The 5,762-nt window shown below is 35.0% G+C and overlaps 1 long non-coding RNA gene across 1 annotated transcript; it reads right to left on the minus strand.

Annotated features, from left to right (window-relative positions):
• Positions 1-609: 609 nt before the first annotated feature.
• Positions 610-4,267, minus strand: LOC112501811. The gene is made up of 2 exons (XR_003067567.1): positions 4,059-4,267; positions 610-1,142 (listed from the first exon to the last, which is right to left on the minus strand). It is a non-coding gene; the product is annotated as an uncharacterized LOC112501811 (long non-coding RNA).
• Positions 4,268-5,762: the final 1,495 nt, after the last annotated feature.

Consider the following 5,762-nt stretch of genomic DNA (forward strand, 5'->3'; position numbering starts at 1 on the left):
AAACGTTAGATATGCAACAATATTATTTTAACGGTTCGGGGTATTAAAATTAATTAGGGTATAAAATGTAAAAGAAACGAAAACATACGTGATTTAGTTGATAGGACTTTAGAGTTTGATAATATTCTTAGATCGTACGTGTTAATAGCGTGTTATAGGTCAAACGAAACAGGACAATAGTAGAATAGAGAGAAGGGATCTTGTAATTCTCATTAATCTTAAGTCCTTTATATAAGGATAACTTACAAGCGGATAACTATGAGATATTTCAATTTTAATGTAACTCTGATGTATCTATCTCTATATTTATCCTCATATCCTTTAAACGATGACACACTTATCATACAACAATATTTACATTTTTCTAAGGGCCTGTTTACCAACAATAGTTGGTAAACGCTGTCTAGAACAAGAGATCTGATAGAATAAGTGTCTCTATCTAGAATAAGTGTTGGAAAACGGTTGTATACCAAGTATTTTGGATTTGCTGCTGAGTGGCAAAAAATTACCATTATAACCCTATATATGATAAAGTGTTAAAAGCAATACAACTGTTTAGTAAATATTATCTATGAATAATTGTTGAATGACAAAAAAATACAAATTTCTTAATTGAAATATATTTAGACAAGAAAATAAATTAAACTTCAACTTAAAATTTTGTGTACAAATCTTAATTTGAAACATTGACAATAACTGATTAGCAATCTGATCATGTAAATTAGTCATATATTCATTTTTTTGAGAACTCCACTTTGTTTCATCGACTTCTATTCCATTGCTTCCTTCATGTTGTTCTATAGTAGGGGTAAACATGGTGTTCTCATCGTATTCCAAAATCAACTAATCTTGGATGTTGCATTTCCTTATAGAATTATGAATCGCGAAACAAACAATCACCATATTTTTCTGTATTGGAAAAGGATGCGGAGCCATTTGCTTCAGGATTGAAAATCTTGCTTTCTAGACACCGTATGCACGTTCGATAACATTTTTAAGTTGTACGTGAGCATGATTGAACATTTCTTCTTTACTTAATGCACGTCGACGTCGAAAATCTGCTAACCAATACCTCGTATTGTGATATGGAGTCATAAATCCCTGAGTGCAAGTATATGCGGCATCACAAAGATAATATTTATCTGCAATTATATCGACACCTTAAGAAATATAGAAAAATAATAACATTATATTGTTAAGAAAAATGATACTTACTTGATAAAGGAAACGAAAATCCCCAAGTTGGGTTAAATGCAACTTCTCTCGACACTCTTGACTGATGTGCAATGTCTTCCCATACAGCCCAAATAAACATGAATATCATATTAAAATTGCAAATTGCTAAATGTTTAATTAGCATTCCCCTCTTCCTCTTCCTCTTCCTTTTCCTCTTCCTCTTCCTCTTCCTCTACCTCTACCTCTATACCTTGCTTGTTGATCACGAGGCACAACTGCATGTATCAGGATTCTATCCAATGCACCTATAGCCCTGTGAATTTGACCCGCCTCTCATATCTCTCTTTATTCAAGCATAACCACATTTTCCTATAGTTAGTGCTTTGGCTGAATAGGTAAAGCGTTATGTCACACAATGTAGTTTGCTCCCACCTAAGTGTTTCCAACTTATCCATGCAAAGATCCATCTCATCGTCCCCCAGTTTGTTCAAGATCTCTTTATCATGTTTCATAATCTTTGCTAAATCATTATCATTTACCGAATGTTTTTTTCCTCTTTGTTTCCTCCTTTGAGGTTGGGGACGAAAAAGAATGTCTTCTTCCAAAGGAAGTGGTTCTTGTGTTAAATCATAGTAGTCTTGTGTATCATAACCTTCAACAAATTCATCAGTCACACTAGAAGGGTTTGGAACGGTAGCAGTTGGTCCCCAAGTTCCAACCCTGGTGGAAGCAACACCATCAAGCAGTTGAAGACAAAGTTCATGAAAGGGAAGAGGTGCAGTCTGCAACTTCTCAACAAATTTGTTTTGTTGTTTATAAAAAAACTTATAAGTATATATAAGAAGAATTTAAGAATACTCAAAATAGAAAAAGATGAAATGCACCTTCATTTCCATCTACCATTCCTCTTCTGACAGATTAAACATGTTTGTTGATACATCATAAACGTTACCCATTTTGTTTCTTAACTTTGCCCAAGCTCCATATTTTCCTTTGAGGTAATCATATTGGTTTTTCATTTGACGTTGTTCAACAATAAATTTATGATTCTTTTGTAGCGTTTCCGCTACATTCTTTCAAGAAACCGCCTTAAGGCTACCTCCTTCTTGTCCATTTACGGAGACCTCATGCAAACAAGATTCAATAAATGTTTTCTCCACGTTTTCTTTTATCCAATTAACTCTAGGTTTTTTTGATTGTGAAGAGTCACCAAAGTTTGCCATATCTAGAAAGATTAAGCAACAAATCATGAATTTTACACACTAGCAAGATATGATTATTGCCTCGTAAAAGTTTATTTAGGTAACTATAATCAATCTCTTAGTACATCAGGCCATAAGGGTACAACTTAAAAAGATCACATCCCAAATATACTAGCAATCTTTACTGGTAAAGATTCGGAACTTAATCCGATGAAAAATATCTACCATTCTTTTATAACTAATTTTAATATGTAATTTCTGTGGAAAATTCATAGAGAAAACTTAGATGAAAATTTCTAACAAAGTAAAATGACAAGGATATGTCTAGGAACAACCTCGTCTACAATTTGATGGGGAGAACTATTAATTTATTTTGTCAAATAATTAAATTGGTAAAAGAACAAGTGGCCATAAAAGAAGTGGTCATGTAAGTTCAAGAACCTTACACACGTCATAGATTTTATGTATTCATAAAACAAGTGGGAAATTGGCATATTGTTACCCTTTATACCTCCCCATGGTTCTGTTTAAGCCTTTTTTACCAAAGTTAAATGCCAACTAACTTGGGTAAACAAGTAGCGATATCATTTGAAAGATTCATGTGAACCATATCAGTTATCTACTTATATCTTCCAAATATAAACAAGGTGACCAATCTGTTGAAAAATCAAGCTTCACGTTTATTTTGAGTCAAGAAACTCATCTACATATAGACAATTTGAGAGAGTATTAGATGCTCAGTTAACATTAACCTATAGCTCAAGGCAAAATTTGTACTAAATAAGTACCGTTGGTCCACAGGAGATTAGGTATCATATACCAGAACGTATAGATGACATAATAAATACAAGAAAAACACAATTGTACTCACACACGTTCTGCAGGACAAGCTCCTTTAGAGAGGGTTGATAATAAACTAATAAGTTCCATAGTCCTAAAAAGGAATTCATTTTTTAAGTGATAAAACACACATCAAATTCACCTTCTAAGTTAGGGGGCATATCATGATTAAAGCCTACAACAATAGACCACAATTTTGATGTAAACATATACGGCAAACAAATAGCCTAACGTGGAAATAACTATTCTGCAAAAGCTAAATGGTCATACCTTCAAAATGCATACACCCTTTTCAGGAAAAAAATACAAACACAAAGCCATTATCAATCATGCAAGGGTCAACTTCATACAATATGATAAGCAGTCAACAACAATTAGAGGTTGTTATCTGCTAACTTATAGCTAAAACACACATTCAAGATACATAATAGACTACTAGTAATTGTTTATGCTAACCAATAAAAAACATCGCATTCACAGTGTTGGCCCATAGTTTATGTATGCTCATGGATAGACTACTCAAGAACTTTCCTACTTGGATAGAGAGTTCATGTGAGTAATCGTCCATAAACACCTACCACTAACAAGTTCAAAAGGGAATTTAGAAGTAAGATAACATAATATATTAAGAGAGCATAAAGTTTCGAAATCAATGGATACAAAATAAAAATAGGCCCTTGTATTCCATAAAAAGGTCATCTGAAGAAAAGAATCATAACAAAACGAGTTGAAAGAAGCCCTAGATAAATAAAAAATTGTATCAACAAATACAAAATACTCATCTATCGAATACCTAAATCAAAATCAATGAACCAGATAATTGAAATCGTTGTTTCATACCTGAAATTGCAAGTGCAGCAGCGAAAGACGATGAAAATCGTTTGGGTGGGAGGCGAGAACTATATAGATGAGGTTGATTATTGTATACAGAGAACGATGTTTAGGTTCTCGAATGGATGAGTTGATGTTGTGGAGAAGACGGTAGAAATAAGGAAGAAGGGGATAAAATCAGGAAAAAAAAATCAAGGGCGTGATACTCTAACTGGATAAGCGTGGGTGTTGTTGCTGACTATGGATGGGCTGATAATTAGAATGGTCAGAGATGCTTATTAATTAAGTGGATAAGTAAACAACCCTAGGGATGGGAATGGATCCCGTCCCGTCGGGCAACCCGATCCACCCACCCCGGTCGGGGATGGGGATTCCCCGAAAAACCGGGTCCCGGGGACGGGGATCCCCGCTTGGCTCAAGCAGGGGATGGATCCGGGGACGGGTATAGCACTCCCCGCCCCGCCCCGTACCCGTTTTATATATGTGTGTAATGTAATTTAAAATTAACTGTTTAATGTTTAACCATTTTGGGCTTTGGGCTTTGGCCTTTTATGTGAATTAGAGTCTAATCGACGACGACTCTCGTAGAATCGTACGAAGTTCCTCTCCCTCCGGCCTCCCTACCCTAATCGGCGACGGCGACTTCCTTTTTCCAGCTCTCCCTCTCCGGCTCCCTCAGTCCCTACTCCGGTACTCCCTTCGCCTCCCTCATTCGGATGTTTGACTTCGAGTCTTCGACAGTGAACAGTTCACTAAATCACTCGGCCAAAATCAATTCTTAATTCCTTATCAAAGGTTCATTGCTGACTTTCTGTTCATTGGAGTCTTCGAAACTCGAAAGGTATGTCTTCTTCACTTCTTGGTTCAGATTCATACAGCCTAACTTAGTAATTTATACATCCCCATAATCAGTCCTTATCAAAGGTTTTAGGCTTTTAGTAGTGAAATCATTCTTTATCAGATTCATACAGGCTAACATATAAGATGATTTCTTGAAGTATTCAAGATTGATTATCTGATTTCATGTATAAGCTATTAAGCTGTTGACAATAAGTTGTTGAAGATTATTGAGATTCTATCATTCTGATGTATCTTTCCCTTAACTTTATAGAGTAAGAAACTAAAGATTATTGAGATTATTCAGATTCTCATGTATCTTTGTTGAAGATTATTTATGCGGTTCACTTGGTTTAAGAGGTCTTAGTTTGAAATTTTTTAATTGTATAGCATGTCGAATTTCCCGCTTGCCGTTGTGAATTAATTTTAGATGCTTTTAGGTTTGTACTTTGTAAGTTTATTATATATTCTCATTAATGGTTTTTCCATTCACATTATCACATACAATCTTTTTAATTTTAGATGGAACCTTCGAAAAATGAGAACATACTTAGTGATGAGATGGAAGGAAACAAGGAACAAGAAACAACTGGTGATGATATTTACGAATCTGTAAGCATGCCTATAGGGACTAACACTAACACAAGCAACGAACAACCACAAAAAAGGTTAAAGTCGGTTGTTTGGAATTTTTGAGCAAGTGTATGTTGATGGTGTTAGACGATTTGCAAGGTGTAATTATTGCAATAAACAACTAACGGGTGGAGCTAACGACGGAACCACACGTTTGAAGGACCATTTAAGAATTGCCCAAGGAGAGTTGCAAAGGATATTTGTTGGTCCCAAAAGGGTCTACAAGATAAGAAACAGTTTGTA

Source organism: Cynara cardunculus, unplaced genomic scaffold (genome assembly GCF_001531365.2).
Source record: "Cynara cardunculus var. scolymus isolate 2C unplaced genomic scaffold, CcrdV1 Un_Scaffold_589, whole genome shotgun sequence".
Lineage (NCBI taxonomy): Eukaryota > Viridiplantae > Streptophyta > Magnoliopsida > Asterales > Asteraceae > Cynara > Cynara cardunculus.